This window comes from Drechmeria coniospora, chromosome 03, assembly GCF_001625195.1.
Source record: "Drechmeria coniospora strain ARSEF 6962 chromosome 03, whole genome shotgun sequence".
Classification (NCBI taxonomy): domain Eukaryota; kingdom Fungi; phylum Ascomycota; class Sordariomycetes; order Hypocreales; family Ophiocordycipitaceae; genus Drechmeria; species Drechmeria coniospora.
Window position 1 is genome coordinate 2,258,014 of NC_054391.1, and position 16,947 is coordinate 2,274,960.

Genomic DNA, 16,947 nt, shown 5'->3' on the forward strand with positions numbered 1-16,947 from the left:
AGTTAAAGGAAAGAGGAACAATAAAGCGCAACAGGAAGGGAACGGAAAGGGTAATATAAAGGGAGTAGTAAGGGGGAAAAGTAAGGTAACGCTAGGCGCTATAGGCACCCGGGGAATACCTAAGGAGGGGATAAAGCAGGGTAGAGTTAGTTACCCTAGGTACCTAGTAAACACCTAGGGAGGGGCTAAGGCAAGGTAGAGTTAGTTACTCCGGGTAACCAGTAAGCTCCCGACAGGGGACAACGCAGGGAGGAAGCCGCACGCACTTAGTACCTAATAAATACCAAAAAAAAAAAAAAAAAAAAAAAGGGGGGAGCTATAGATTAGGAAGCCAGCCTAAGGAAGGGTGGGTTAGCTATAGCTATAGCTAGACCTTACTTCGAACGGGTAGAGCGAGACGGTATGTTATGGTATTAGGCTTAGCCCGATATAGGAGAACGAAGGGAACTAAGGGACCTACTAGGAGGAACGCATACAACTAGAAGCCCTAGTCGCTAAGTAGTTTTCCTATCCTTCAAGTCTTTTAATAAATATTATTAAGAGTCCTAGAGCAGTCGCCTAGCGACTCCGTAACAACTGCTATTAATTGTACCAAGTCGGAGCGAGGAGAATTTGCATAGCAAGTGCAATTCGTCAACTCGATATACTACCTGTACGTGCAGTACAGTAGTAGTATATAGGCAAGCAGTAGTACTACTGCCCGGTGTTGCAAATAGCAACACATAGGATAGTATCCTATTTGGGTAGTCTTATTAGTATAAATACTAGTAATTTTAACAATAACATTCCATATTATGCGAACCAAAACACTATTTCTACTATACCTACGAGACCTAGACCGACTAGGGGCATACTTTAATTCACAGAAGAATAAAATCGTTAAATACACCAAGACCGGCAAGATTACAATACCAGTAACTAGGAAATAGGGACACCTATAGTTTTCACTAAGACCGGAAGAAAACGCAGCTATCTATTTAACAAATGTACAAATGCGCCAAATACACCGACGATTTGGGCACCCATCAGTTGCTAAATTATACAATTTATTGCAACGTTCCGGTAACGATGTCGAATATGACCGGATTGCATTAATGAACAAATTCTGCCAATATTGCCAAATCAAGGGGAACGCACCTACCAGATTTAAATTTACGTTAAAGGACGATATGGAATTTAACTATAACATTATAGTAGATATTATGGATCTAGACAGCAATAAAACCCTACATATAGTAGATGCCGCAACTGCATTTCAGGCTGCAAGATTTCTACCCAATATGACTCCACAGGCTACCTGGGAAAAGTTACGAGAATGCTGGATTAATACATACTTAGGACCTCCTAATATACTAACTACAGATGCGGGTACCAATTTTACTGCATCTGCATTCCGGGCAGAAGTACGATTAATGGGAATCATATGCCACTAAGTACCGACAGAGGCACATTGGTCAGTTGGTAAAATTAAACGGTACCACCGACCACTACGCCGGGCCTACCAAATTATAGGTAAAGAACTAGGAGAATTGGCTACAAAGGAGGCCGTATTACAAATGGCTGTAAAGGCTATAAATAATACGGCAGGACCTAATGGGCTAGTACCAACACTCCTTGTTTTTGGTGCATTACCAAGACTGCATATGGATTCACCACCTTCAGCAGGAACGGTAAAACGCGCAAAGGCTTTAGATAATGCAATACGGGAACTGCGGGCTATATATGCTAAGACAAAGGTAAATAGTACGCTACGGGCCCGTAACGGTCCCGATACTACTGCAGTACTACCATTATTACTACCGATTGGTAGTAACGTTCTAGTATACCGTACGGCTAAAGGATTAGAACGAGCGGGATGGACCGGACCTTATAAGGTCATGGGTGTTGATAACGCTAATATTCGTGTGGATATCGGTACTAAGATATCGACCTTCCGGAATAGTTGCGTTAAACCGTATTACGAAGACTCTAGTACAGTAGAGGCAACCGATACACTAGTCACTGCAACTACTACCCGCCGTAACGCAGATACACTAGTTACCGTAACGACTACTCAACGCAACCTAGATACAGCACCTACTATACAACGTAACCCAGATACACCAAGTATTGCAACTAGTACTATACACTGTAAGCCAAATACACCAAGCACACCAGTTACAGTACCTACTATGCGTCGTTACCCTCTACGGACTACGCGGCAGCAGATGTCCTATAACGAGGATTTTGCACAGCTATTTGCTACTACACAGGTACTGGATATACATAATACGTTTCTATCGCAGAAGGAACACAAGGATAGGGAATTATCCCTACAGTTACGTGCATAGGGCAAGATTACCACTGCCGGCGAACCGTTTGAATTATCTAATGCTACTGAAATTGATAGCCTGATTGGCCGTAGTATTATTATACCTATCCAATTCGACCCTACGGTACACAAGACCCGTATCTTTAGCCTGCGACTAGTACGGGAAATAAAGGATAAGGCTATTAATGTTCCGTTTAAGAAATCCCGACTAGTAGTACAAGGCCATAGTGACCACGATAAACGGTTTATTTTAACACAGTCTCCGACTATCCTCCGATATAGCCAGCGCCTGATATTGGCTATTGCCCCAATGCTACAGCAACATTACGGATTCCACCTAGCATTACGGGACATTACGCAGGCATACACCTAATCGGCTACACTATTATACCGTGAAATCCTAGCGAGACCGCCTCGGGAAATTATAAGTAGGTACCCAGAGGGTACTATATTCCGCATTATGCAACCATTATACGGGATCCCAGAGGCTGGAGTACATTGGTTCCTTACGTACCAGAACCACCATAGGGAACAGCTAGAAATAGATCAAAGCAGCTACGACCCATACCTAATAGTATCACGCCCCAATAATACAGCTATTGGTATTATAGGCATGCAGACTGATGATACAATACAACTGGGTAATAATGCATTTATGGAAAGAGAAGACCACAGTCTACAGAAACACAATATTACGGCAAAGCCGAAGACAATACTAACAGATAGATCCGTTAAGGATTTTAATAGTCTGCAGATTAGTATTGAAAACGGTACTATCAATACACGCCAGAAAGGTCAGGCAAATAACCTTCAACTAGTCGATGCAGATAATCCCGACCGCAACCAGCAATATATCCAACAACGGGCACGTAGAGCCTACCTAGCCTCAATTTGTCAACCAGAGGCAGCAACGGACTATTCGGTAGCAGCACAGGCACAATTACCTACCGATAGCGATATTATTGCACTTAACAAACGCATACAATAGCAATTAGACTATAAGGACCGTAGACTACGATTTTTACCATTAGCCATAACGGACCTTAAGATGTTTATATTTGCGGATGGATTATTTACCAACAACCAAGACTTAACCTCCCAGATTGGCTATATTATTGTATTGGCCAACGAAATTGAACATACAGATGAGTAGTTCAAAATACAGGGTAACATTATACATTGGTTATCCACCAAGTGTAAACGAGTTACTAGGAGTGTACTTACTTCCGAGATATACGGTACAGTATCGGCACTGGATATAGGCTATATATTAACCCAAACAGTTAATACTATTGCTAGCCGACTACAGATACCGACTATCCCTCTTATTATGTGTACGGACTCGTATTCGCTCTACGAATGCCTAGTTAAACTAGGATCAACAACCGAGAAGAGGTTAATGATTGACATTATGGCAATACGACAGAGCTACAAGCGACGGGAGATATCGGAAATCCGTTGGATTAACGGTAGCGATAACCCAGCCGACGCAATGACAAAGGTCCAGCCTAATAAGGTACTGGAGCGACTAGTATCTACGAATCAGATAGATATACGTATCGAAGGTTGGGTCGATAGGGAGTAGAAGGAGCAGGTAGGATTTAAGCACTTTTTAAAGAGCTGCCTGTATATGTTGTATGTATATAGTGGCCAATAGTAGGCTAGGATCACGTAATCGTGTGGGGCACGATCACAGAGAGGATAAAAGTGGCCGCTCAGGGGCAGCCTCTTTTCCCTCCTTTTGTACCAAATTGAATCCATTGAAAGAGATCTCTTATTACCAGTTTCCCCCAGAACCGAACCAACAACTAGAGACTCCTAGCTATCTATATTAAGCGTAACTTATACTATATATAAGATATATAAATATACCTCCGTTAGGCTACCCTAGCGGTATATTACTACTATAGCTATCTTTAACTAGTACTATACTAATAGTAGAATAAGCTTAAGGTACAGACTTTAGGCTATATATTTACTAATTATACTATAATAATTATAACTATAATCGATTTAAATATTTAAGAAATAGGTAGAATTTATAAGTATTAGGATAAGGAACGGTAGCCTATCTAACTATACCTTAATATCCTAAAATTACTTCTTTTAATGCTTAGTCCTTTTGCTTTAGTCCTTATTTATACTATCTTACCCTTATGTAAGACTTAGCTTAAGGGTACTTTATTTTCTAAGAACTAATCTAAGGATTCTTCTTATATATTCTCCCTCTCTATATCTACCTAATAAATAGATAGATTTTGTACTAGTTATACTATAGGCTGTATTTTATAGTTCTTAATAAGTACTACTTAAATCCGTAGTATAAATAAGTACCCTCCTCCTTATATATATTAATTATACTATAAGAGACCTAAGTTATATACTAGCTTAAAGACTGCCTTAGGCTAGTCCTTATTCCTTAGGTTACTAGGTAATAGCGCCTTATAATTACTATATTAATACCCGTTATCTATATATTACTGTCCTTATCCGTTATAGGTTTTATTAGGACTATTATATAGCTATAGCAATTTTAGTATTTCTCCTTTAAGCGGTATAATTTAATATTTACTATAATACTATAGTAAATATTAACGGCTGCCTTATAATTATCTTATAGGATATTGTACCTAATACTACTATTCCGTATAGTCTTATTAAGTATATAATATAGCTTAATAAGTTTAATTTTATTAGGTTAATTTATTCCTTTAGCTAATACTAACTTTTGTTTAAAGTATATATAAAATAAGGTAAATACCTTATTGCTTACTTACTTTAGTTATTTAAGCTTAGTTTATACTATCTCTATCCGATAAGGGTTAGTAAAAACGGATTTAAGGTAAGCTAAGAATTATAATAGGTTGTACTAGTACAATAGCCCTACTTTAAAGAAGGCTATAATATAGGACTAAATCTTAGGCGCTAAGTACTACTAGATAAATATCTACTGGTCCTTATTAGTACCGATAAACTTACGGTTAGTAACTAGCTTATAGGCTATAAGTATCTTCTAGATTATAAATATAGTCTTATCTCTATTATATAGTACCCCTATTGGTATTAGTTTATATTAGACTTAGGGAAGTATTACTAGGCTATTAATAGTTAAGGGGGTCCGTACCGATCCTAGTATAGTACCGGGCTATACCTCTTAGGACGCTTAGTACTATATTACTGCAGTAATTTACTAGCGTAACTACTGGATTTCTATAAACTAGTCGGGTAGTAGTTAACTAGTAGTAGTATTTTATTCGCTAGGTAGTATATTATTATCCTATTAATCTATTATTTAATAGTCTACGGCCTACTACTTACTATAACGAAGGGAGATTTCTTAAATATTATAAAGTTACTAATACTATTAGTATTTAGTAGTTAGAAATAGTTATTAAGAAATCTATAGAATACTAACTTAAGGTACTAGGTATTAGAGTATTTATACTCTAATGCCTGCTTAGTTATAGGATATAAGTTACATACGGTAGTACGTAACTCTATCCTAAAACATAGCTCTATTAGGCAAAGCCTAATATTATAATAACTAAACCCCTTCCAAATAGCCTAATAGGCTAGAAAATAGGCTAATTATAAATAGCCTATTACTTAATAGTCCGTAAAGGAAAACCTAAAGGAAAGAATAGTATATAATACTACCCCTAAGTTACTAAAGGACTACCTTTATAAGATTTAAAGCAAAAACCTAAAGATAAAAAGGCTATAAAGTATAAAGATCTATAGCTAAAATAGTATACTTAATAAGGATTAGTTAGTAAACTTAAGAAGGATACTATATTTCTAAGAATATATCTATATCCTAAATAAAACTATAGTATACTAAGAGCTTTTATAGCTATATTATAATAATCCTCTTATAGGCTACTTTAGAGTTAAAAGAATAATATAATTACTATAAAAAGTAGTTTACTAAAAGGGCTTATTAGTAAGTATAAAATACTATATATAAATATACTTAATTTACTAAGGGGTATTTTTAAGAAGATATTACCCTTATAGAAAGTTATAGTTACTATTAATTCCTAATAGACCTTAGGCTAAAGTAATAATAGACTTTATTATAGGGCTATTTATTACTTAATTTAAGGGAAAAAAGGTAAATATAATTTTAGTAATAGTAAATAGAATAACTAAATATTTTATATTCCTCCTATACTAAACTATAGTTAATATAGCTAAGCTAGTATAGTTATTTTATTACAAAATAAAGCTCTATTTTAGTATACTTAAGGGAGTATTAAGTAATAAAGGGCTAGTATTTATAAGCTAATTTTAGTTAGAACTATACTATTACTTTTAGATAACTAAAAGACTATTAATAGTATTTTACCTATAAACTAATAGGTAAACCAAAAGAATAAACTAAGTACTAAAGTACTACTTATAATACTTTATTAATTAAGATTAATTTAATTAGGCTAACTTACTATAAGTAGCTTAGTTTACTTATAATAATATAGTTAATATAACTATAGGTTACTCCCTAAACTAAGTACTATTAGGTTACTACCTATAGTTCTATACTAAAGAAAAGGATAATAGGTATATAGTAATAGTTCTAAAAGTAAAGGTAAGAGTAATAAAACTAATAGAAATTAGGAAATAACTAAAAGAGTATTAAAGAAAAGCTATAGAAATATAGGCAAAATACTATAACTATAGGTATAATCCTTTATCCCTTAATATAGGTAACTTAATACTACTATTTATATAGAATATTAACCTTAAAGGGGAGAAATAAAAACTAATACTAAAGTATATTAAGCCCTTTTGGATTTTAGAAACAATCAACCAATAGGTATACCGCTTAGTACTTCCTAATAAATACTTATACCTATATAATATCTTTTATATTAGCTTACTAAAACCTTAGAAGGAGTAGGACTAAAAAAGGAATAGTATAAATAATATACTACTTTTAAACCTATTAGATAAGGAGGGTAAATAGGAAGTTAAAGAAATATATAACTATTAATAATTAAGGGGAGCCTAATTATATTTTATAAAATAAAAGGACTAACTAGTAAAATATAATTAATAGGTATATAAAAAGGATATAGAAAATATACTAAAAGTAATAGTAACCTACCTTTAATAAAAAGGCCTAAGGAAAAAATTATATAAAAACCTAAACAAAAGGGTATAGTAATAAATATAGGGTATAAATATAGTTACCCTACTAATAACCTACTAATTCTATACTAATTCCTAACTAAACTAATTAACTTAGTAATAAGTTACTACTTATATAAAGGGGGAGTAGGAAAACTATAAAATAGTTTAAGAATAAAAAGAGTATTAAGGTAAGAAAAGGAAAAAATATATTAATAAAAACCCTTAGACTACCTATAGACCTAAAGCTATTACTATTTATACTAAATTAAAAATAAAAATAATAAAATAAAGGGAAAAGGAAAATAAAATATAAGGAAATATATAAACCTATTATTAATAATAAGATTACTCTTACGGAATAAAAATAAAGTAACTATTAGTATTACTAAAAATAGAATAAAATAATAAAATTACCTAAGTAACCTTATTATTTAAATTCTTATTTAGTAATATAATAATTACCTTACGCTTATATATTATAAGAGCTATTTACTAAAATATGTACTTAGTATTTTTAGCTAAAAGACCAAAATACTATATTACTTTTTAAGTAATTAGATTAATAGTAGCCTAAAAAAGAAAAATATTAACTAACTCCTAAGGGATAATTCCTATAATATAATAAAAATATATACTAATCTAAAGGGTAGAAGGGGTAATTACTTAATAAGTATTTTATAGTATAAGTCTATTATAAGGTAATAAGTAACCTAATTAGCCTAATAAGTATATTAGTAAAAAATAATATAATAACTTCCTTCCGACTTAATATATACTTTATTTATATACTTAGTACTAGTAAGATAGTACTCCCTTTAGTATTACCCCTTAGATAAATTAAAGGACTTACCTAAGTACTAAGTAAAAATAATAAGTTAATACTATTCCTTAAGTAAAAAAAGAAATAAGTACTTACTATTATTATTATTACTACTATTAGTACCCTAAAGTAATATATTACTTACCTTTAGGAATACTTCTACCCTTTAGAAGTAAAGGTAATAAATATAGTTATAGACTATAACTAAGTTATTATAATCTATAGCTATAAATACTACTACCTATACCTAAAAGAGTTAGTAAATATAAGCTAATTCTAAAGAGCTAAAAGCTATATACTTAGGAGTAAGTAGTATATTACTTATTATACTACTAGTAGTAGGAGGACTATACTATAGGATAAATATAGTTAGTTAAAAAAACGTAGGGCTTTTTTAGCTTAAACTACTTATAGGTAGTAATTATAGTATAAAAATATACTATATACTAAAGGTAAGAATTCTATACTATATTACTATAAAAGAGTTATACCTAAATATAAGATTAATATTAATAGGAAGTTATTAACTCCTTAGCTCCTCCTATAGGAGGGCTATTCTTAGAGATTAATCCTATACCTTTAACCTTACCTATATTATTTAGCGGAACCTAACCTTTATTAATATTATCCCTAGGACTAACCCTTTTAACTATATTAACCCTATCTATAGTAGAACTCCTACTACTTATAGGTAGGCTATATTTTAAGTAAGAAGTTACTAACCTAGCTTTACTTACTAACTCCTTAAATAAGGGGAAAGGAAAAGGAAAAAAAAAAAAAAAGGAAAAAGAAAAACTAAATAAACTTAAGGGAAAAGTAAAAGAAAAGCAAAAGGAAATATAAGGCTACTATAAACTACTTACCTTTATTAACTTGTTAAAGAGTTAGTATACTATTAATACTACCTATATTACTATTATTATTATATAGGGAAGCCCTAGCCCTAGCCCTATTAGTAAAAGGGAATATAGGGGGGGACTTACCTAAGGGGATTCTATCCTAAAGTTATAAAAGAGCCTTCCTCTATATAGACTAATGCTAGGCCTTCCTATACTAGTAACTAAGGCTATTAGTCCTAAGAAAGACTAAGGTTCTACCTAATATAAAATACTTATAAAAAAGAGTTATACTAAGTATTAAGAGAATATTATTATTACTATTATTATTATTACTATTACTATTATTATTAAATACTATTAAAGAGCTATAAAATTATTATAGTACTAGTCTTAAAGAAGAAAAGAAAAGAAAAAGGAAGTTAATAAAAATATAATAAAATATATATATTAAAGTAATAGCCTTAGGCCAGAATCCCTAGGGTATTAAAACCTAAGGCTATATTAGGTATAGTATAACAATAGGTATAAATACAATAAGTACTATAGTAACTAATTAACGGCCTAAGGCAGTACTAACCAGTAAGCATACTACAATAATAATTAAGTATAAGAGATATAATAGTAATTAGATTAATAAGCCGAAGGTAGAGGATAACTAAACTAATAGTAGGAATAATACAATAAGGTAAGTGTTAAAATTACTGGTATTTATACTAGTAAGTCTACCCAAATAGGATACTATCCTATGTATTGCTATTTGCAATACCGGGCAGTAGTACTACTGCTTGCCTATATACTACTACTGTACTGTACGTATAGGTAGTATATTGAGTTAACGAATTGTACTTGCTATACAAATTCTCCTTGCTCCGACTTAGTACAATTAATAGTAGTACTACTGCCCAGCCAATTTACTACTGTCGCACGTTACGTGCAAAGTGGTACTTAGTCGACTAAGTAAGATTATTAATCGGGCCGTTAATTAACGCGCTCCTAACTACTACTAGTAGTTGCCCGCCAATAGTACTACTGTTGCGCAGAAGGACCTACCTAACTGCAACTAGCAGTTGCTTGCTAGTAGTACTACTACTGGCCCGCTCGACTACTGCAGTACTGCTGCTATACTATCGCGACCGAACCCTAATACTAATCAACCCTACTAGTTACAACCAACTTATAGTATAACTTAACCAGAGTATTTAGAGCTATATTAAATGCAAGTAGATTGTTCGGAGATACATTGTATGGAATTAGACAGAATTCCAATACGTATATATTGCACTAATTGAGGTACTACCTCTTAGGTATAAAATAGTCCTCCCTTTCCTATACTCTTAGATAGTTAGGTACACACAATACATATACGCATATAAGTAAAGTACAAGAAATATAATAGTCTTTCTTTTCTAAATTATCCCTTAGTACTACTATTTGACTTATTTAAATCTATATTCTCTGCCTAGTTACTAACTGGTGTACTTCCTGCTGTTACTAATAGCCTTAATTAATATCTATTTTGGATAGTCCGTATAACTAAACTTCTACTATGTACCCTTCCTATTTTACCCCTTTATTCCAAGAGGTAATTCCCCTTTTATTTTAAGAGGTTATAAGCCCGGAAGGACTATACCAAAATCCTCCGGAACAATCGACCCAGCTACCAATACAATAAGTACTACTTATTGTACTTCCTAACGCACTTCTGCGTACTACTTGTTATACTTCCTAAAGCACTTCTGCTATAAGTACTACTTACGGTAATTCCAGGAAATCAATTTAACTGCAGCATCCAGCTCCCAATACAACAAGTACTACTTATTGCAACTACTAGTACTACTAGTAGAAAGGTAAACCGAAAATCTAGTTAATAACTAAATTGTGTCTGTATTTTCAAAATGGATTCCACTAAGGAAGGTTAGGCTACTAAAACACCCATTATATCGGAACTTAAGGCAATTATTTAAAGGCAATAACTATAGTATAATAATCTTTCCAATCGGTTCAACCAACTTACGGAACAATTAAACAACACCATTATACCAATTCAAAAACGCCTTAACAAAATAGAGCCCGAACATATACCTATCCAAGGAATCCCAATATACAGTAGTAGTACTACTACTACTAAGGTAACTAATTTAAGCTCTAATATTAAGCTATCCAAGAAGGTATTCTTATTCCTAGAGTATACTAAGCTTAAAGATACTAAGAACTTTAACTTATAGGAATAATTACTTTCCATCTAACTTAGTTCCCTTCGCCTAGAGGAATTTCTAAAAAACCCATTAATTACTATTAGTTACTTATATTATAATTAATACTCCCTACTTATGCTACTTCGGGATAGCTATTCTAAGGGCCCGCAAGTATTAATTGCATAGATTTATAACCCAATAGATACCTATCTATCGCTAAAACAATAGTACTTAAAGGGCCAGGCAGCCTAACGTTACAATCTCTACGATTCCTATTACAACCTTACACTTAAAGGGTACAAAGGAACACTTAAGGCGTTTAATTTAGAATTCAACAGCTACCTTACCCGACTTTAACTTACTGGAGTAAGTATTAACCCTTTAGATTAGGCAAATCGATACCTTATAACTATTAGTCCTATTTTCTTACAATAGGCTACAATATAATGCAATAATCTCCAAACTAATACTATCTTGGGGATTAATATAGTATCCCTTAACTTACAATACCTTTAGACTAACTTACTAGAAAAACATTAAAATCCTAATAGTCCTAGTTTCCAAGCATTTAGTTACAGGATAACTCAACTACCCAAAACACTAGACAATAGGTCTACTAGACCTAGTCGACCCAACCGACCCAACCGACCCAATCGACCTAACTAACCCAATTAACCTAATTCACCTAATCGACCCAATCGACCCAAATAATACAATCGAACCAAAAACCATACACTAAACAAGGGTACTACTAGTTTTCTAACTAGTAACTACAGCCTATCAACTGGCTGTATAGGGTTACCTAATTCCTATTAGGAATTAGATACCGACTCTAATTCCGAATAAGAATTGGTACTATTACCCGATTTAGGGAATATTGGTATAACATATTGTGTTAATAATAACGATACGTACCGAATGGGCCTACTTTACGATACTGGCTCAACCTATTATTTAGTTAACAACCGGCTTAAGTTTATAACTTTCCGACCTATTGCAAAATCCTAAGCAAAACCAATTACAACAGGAGGTAGTCCAATTTATCCTAAAGGTATTAGCTATACTAAATTTACTATACTAATTCGTACTAATCTATCTATCTATAGTACTCTTGTTTTACAAGAAGCACTATATATTCCGAAATTAAAGGTTAGTATTATTAGTAGAATTCGCCACTATACGTCTGGAGGAATACTTATTAAGGAATATCTATATAACTTAAATCGACAGTTATACGGACTCCTTAACTTTCAGAAATACGGCTTCTTCCTACAACAGCAAGGTCAATAAACGCCCTATCTAACGAAATCAAATACTTCCCACTCTAGCTACTACAGTAGCTACGGAATTACAGTCGAAATTCCCTCCTAACCCCCCCCTTGGGCTACCGAAGCAAAGGATTAGTCGGTACCTTTATTGGTGCCTCGGTCGGTACCTTCCCTGGTACTTCGGTCGGCACCTTCCATAGTACCTCGGTCGGTACCCAGATCGGTACCTAGCCTAACTATTAGTTCGGCTACACTAAGGGACCTTACTAAGGCTACCCTGTTCAAAGACCCTATAGAAGACCCAATCCCTATAGAGGCAACAGACTAACTAGTAGTCCCAACTACTAGTCTTAGGGAACAAGTTCTTCTAACTACTTATTCGGAATCCAATAACTAGTCTTACCAAAGACTATTGCAACAAGCGGGCATTTAGTATATTCGACTAGGATACATTAGTCTCCTACTCTTAAAAAAGACCAGTAGTATTACTACTAGGTTGCCTAACTTTTAGACTATTCAGGCTACCGATTTCCAATGCCTTACCTATATTTAGGCCAAATCCACTAGACGCTAGTCTAGGGATCCTATTAACGATCCAGACTACGTTCTTAATTTAATTGCAGGTAATATATTTAGGATTCGACTAGTATCCTATAATCGTAAGTCTATAGGTCTTATACTAATTAATTGAAAATCCCGCTTCCGTTAGGTATTAATCTTACCCAACAAGGAGGGATTAACTATTCTTTAGGCTATTCGGAATCTCTTCAAAAGCCTTAAACGATAGTATAACTATTACCCAAAACAGTTATTTTTCGATAAGAGTATAGAAATTAATATATTGCTCTAGACTTAGTTGGGTAAGAAAGGAATTCTATTTAATACATCTTACCTATATATACCCGAACAGAACGGACTTACCGAACGGTCTATACGAGTTATCCTAGACCGACTACGTGCAATAATAATCTGGGTAGGCCTTCTACTTTTCCTTTAGTCTACCGTTCTTCCTGCTATAGTTAATCTTATTAACTATACTACAATTTCGAATCGGGATTTAAGTCCCTACCAATTACTAAAGCAGGAATTATAGGGACTAAAAATACCACTAAATCTTACGGCCTATAAGGCTATTGGTGCATATTGCGAAGTCCTAATTCCTTATCAGAAACGGATTTAAAGTACTAAACTAGTATCCCGAACAGAACCAGCAAGGCTACTAGCTACGCTAGGTTCAAAAATATACCTTATATATGTGCCTTCTAGGAGGTCGGTTACAAAAACTACCTTCCTAAAAATCCTAGAAGGTATTGGCCCTATCTCCCAAGGGCTTCCCCAACTACCAAGTCCTAGTATTAAAGGACTAGAGTCAGAGGGGGAAATTAAGATAGTAGATTTAACTACTACTATCTCGTAAAGCAACTCCAGTCCCCTAACACCTAGGGAGACAGAGGGGGCTACTAGTCCTACTAGGACCAGTAGACCTACTAGTCCTACTAGGACCAGTAGACCTACTAGTCCTACTAGGACTAGTAGGTTGCAACTAGCCAACGGACCGACTAGTCCTACTAGGACTAGTAGGTTGCAACTAGCCAACGGACCGACTAGTCCTACTAGGACTAGTAGGTTGCAACTAGCCAACGGACCGACTAGTCCTACTAGGACTAGTAGGTTGCAACTAGCCAACGGACCGACTAGTCCTACTAGGACTAGTAGGTTGCAACTGGCCAACGGACCGACTAGTCCTACTAGGACTAGTAGGTTGCAACTGGCCAACGGACCGACTAGTTCTGCTAGGACTAGTAGGTTGCAAGAGGCCAACGGACCGACTAGTCCTACTAGGACTAGTACTACAGAGGGGGTCCTAGCCCAACCAACAGAGGATCTACCAGATACCTCTCTTCTAGATAAACCTAAATTAGAAGACAATTCTAATTCAGTAGATTTCAACCTAGCATGCTGGATTAAGAACCTATACTACCAAGCTAAGGCAAAGTAACTACTAGTTAGTAGTAAGCCTACTAGCTGGAAGCAGGTACTTAAATTAAACAACAAAGACCAGTGGATAAGTACTATATTCTCTGAATTTCAGTAACTTATCCTGGTAGGAGTATTTTATTTTATCCTACTTTAAGAAATACTAACTAGTAGACAACTCCTTAAAAGCCGTCTTATCCTACGAGTCAAAAAGGACTAGCAAAACAATCCTATTAAATTCAAAGTACGTTTAGTAACCAAAGGATTTATACACATCGAAGGTCTTAACTACCTAAAGACCTTTGCAGCTATAGGTATTCCTCCTACCTAAAGGATACTACTAGCTCTTACTACCCAGAATAATTAGTACATTAAATAAATCGACTTTATTGGTACTTTCCTTAACAGTAAGCTACCTAAAGTTAATTTCCTTAAAATGCCTAATGGACTAAAAGTATTTATTAGTCTTAACAAGACTAATAATATAGGTAAGTAACTAGCTAAGCTAGGCTACAACCTAATAGTTAAATAAGGCATTCTTTTAAAGAAAGTACTCTATAGTCTTAAACAAGGACCTAAAGAGTAGCAAGATATACTTTCCAAACTGCTCTAACAATATAGATATTGCCCTCTTATATCCGATCTAGCTATCTACTATAATAGTACTACTAGTACCTATATAGTTAGCTATATTAACGACTATTTGCTTATTGGGCCGAACCTTATATATATTAATAAGTTAAAACAAAAACTATATAAGGTTTACCCAATTAAAGATTACGGGCAGGCTGCATTCTTCTTAGGCATATAGATTAGCCGAACAACTAAGGGTATTACCCTTAGTCAAAAGGGGTATATCGAAGAAGTACTATTGCGATTTAGGCTAGAGGGGGCTAAGGCGGTAGCAATACTATTACAGCTAGGTATACTTAAACAAGCTATAATAATACCTCTTCCTCCCTTACCCGCAACCGACCAATTAGTATACCAATAGATAGTTAGGACCCTAATATACCTAATGCTATTAACCCGACCAGACACAGCCTTTGCAATCCAATAGCTATCTCGGTATATGCATTAGGCTACTAGTCTCTAACTATTAACCGGTAAGAACCTTCTTCGATATCTAAAAGGAACTATAGACCTAGCTATTTGCTATTGGTCTAAGTCCCTAGTACCTAGCCTATCTGGATTTTCAGACAGCGACTTTGCAGGTAACTTAGATTCCTCTAAGTCTACCTATAGGTACCTCTTTACCCTAGTAGGTAGACTAATCTACTGGAAGTCAAAAAGGGCAAGCACAATTGCTCTTTTAACTATAGAGGTAGAATCCAATACCCTACTAGAAGCAATTCGGGAACTTAAATAGCTGGATAGTCTATTTACAGAAATAGGTAAAAGTCTTCAAAAACCCATTCTACTTCTATGCAATAACAATAGATCCATCTCTAATACCAACAACCTAAATCAGCACTCTTGCACTAAGTACACCTTACTAAAGTTTCGGTACATTCGGCAAGAAGCAATAAGTAGCTTGGCTAAAATCAGCTATCTCGATACTAAGTTAATACCTACCGATAGTCTTACTAAGGCCCTTACTGCTAATCTCTTCTAACGATACCTTGGCCTACTAGGTCTTTAAAGGATTCCTATTTAGCAGTACCCTTACTAGCTAAATAGAGGGGGTGTTAAAATTACTAGTATTTATACTAGTAAGACTACCTAAATAGGATACTATCCTATGTATTGCTATTTGCAATACCAGGCAGCAGTACTACTGCTTACCCATATACTACTACTGTACTGTACGTATAGGTAGTATATCGAGTTAACGAATTGCACTTACTATACAAATTCTCCTCGCTCCGACTTAGTACAATTAATAGTAGTACTACTGCCCAGCTAATTTACTACTATCGCACGTTACGTGCAAAGTAGTACTTAGTCGACCAAGCAAGATTATTAATCGGGCCGTTAATTAACGCGCTCCTAACTACTACTAGTAGTTGCCCGCTAACAGTACTACTATTGCGCGGGAGGACCTACCTAACTGTAACTAGCAGTTGCTTGCCAGTAGTACTACTACTGGCCCGCTCGACTACTGCAGTACTACTGCTATACTATCGCAACCGAACCCTAATACTAATCAACCCTGCTAGTTACAACCAACTTACAGTATAACTTAACCAGAGTATTTAGAGCTGCATTAAATGCAAGCAGATTATTCGGAGATGCATTGTATAGAATTAGACAGAATTCCAATACGTACACATTGTACTAATTGAGGTACTACCTCTTAGGTATAAAATAGTCCTCCCTTTCCTACACTCTTAAATAGTTAGGTACACACAATACACGCACGCACGCAAGCAAAGTACAAGAAACACAATAGTCTTTCTTTTCT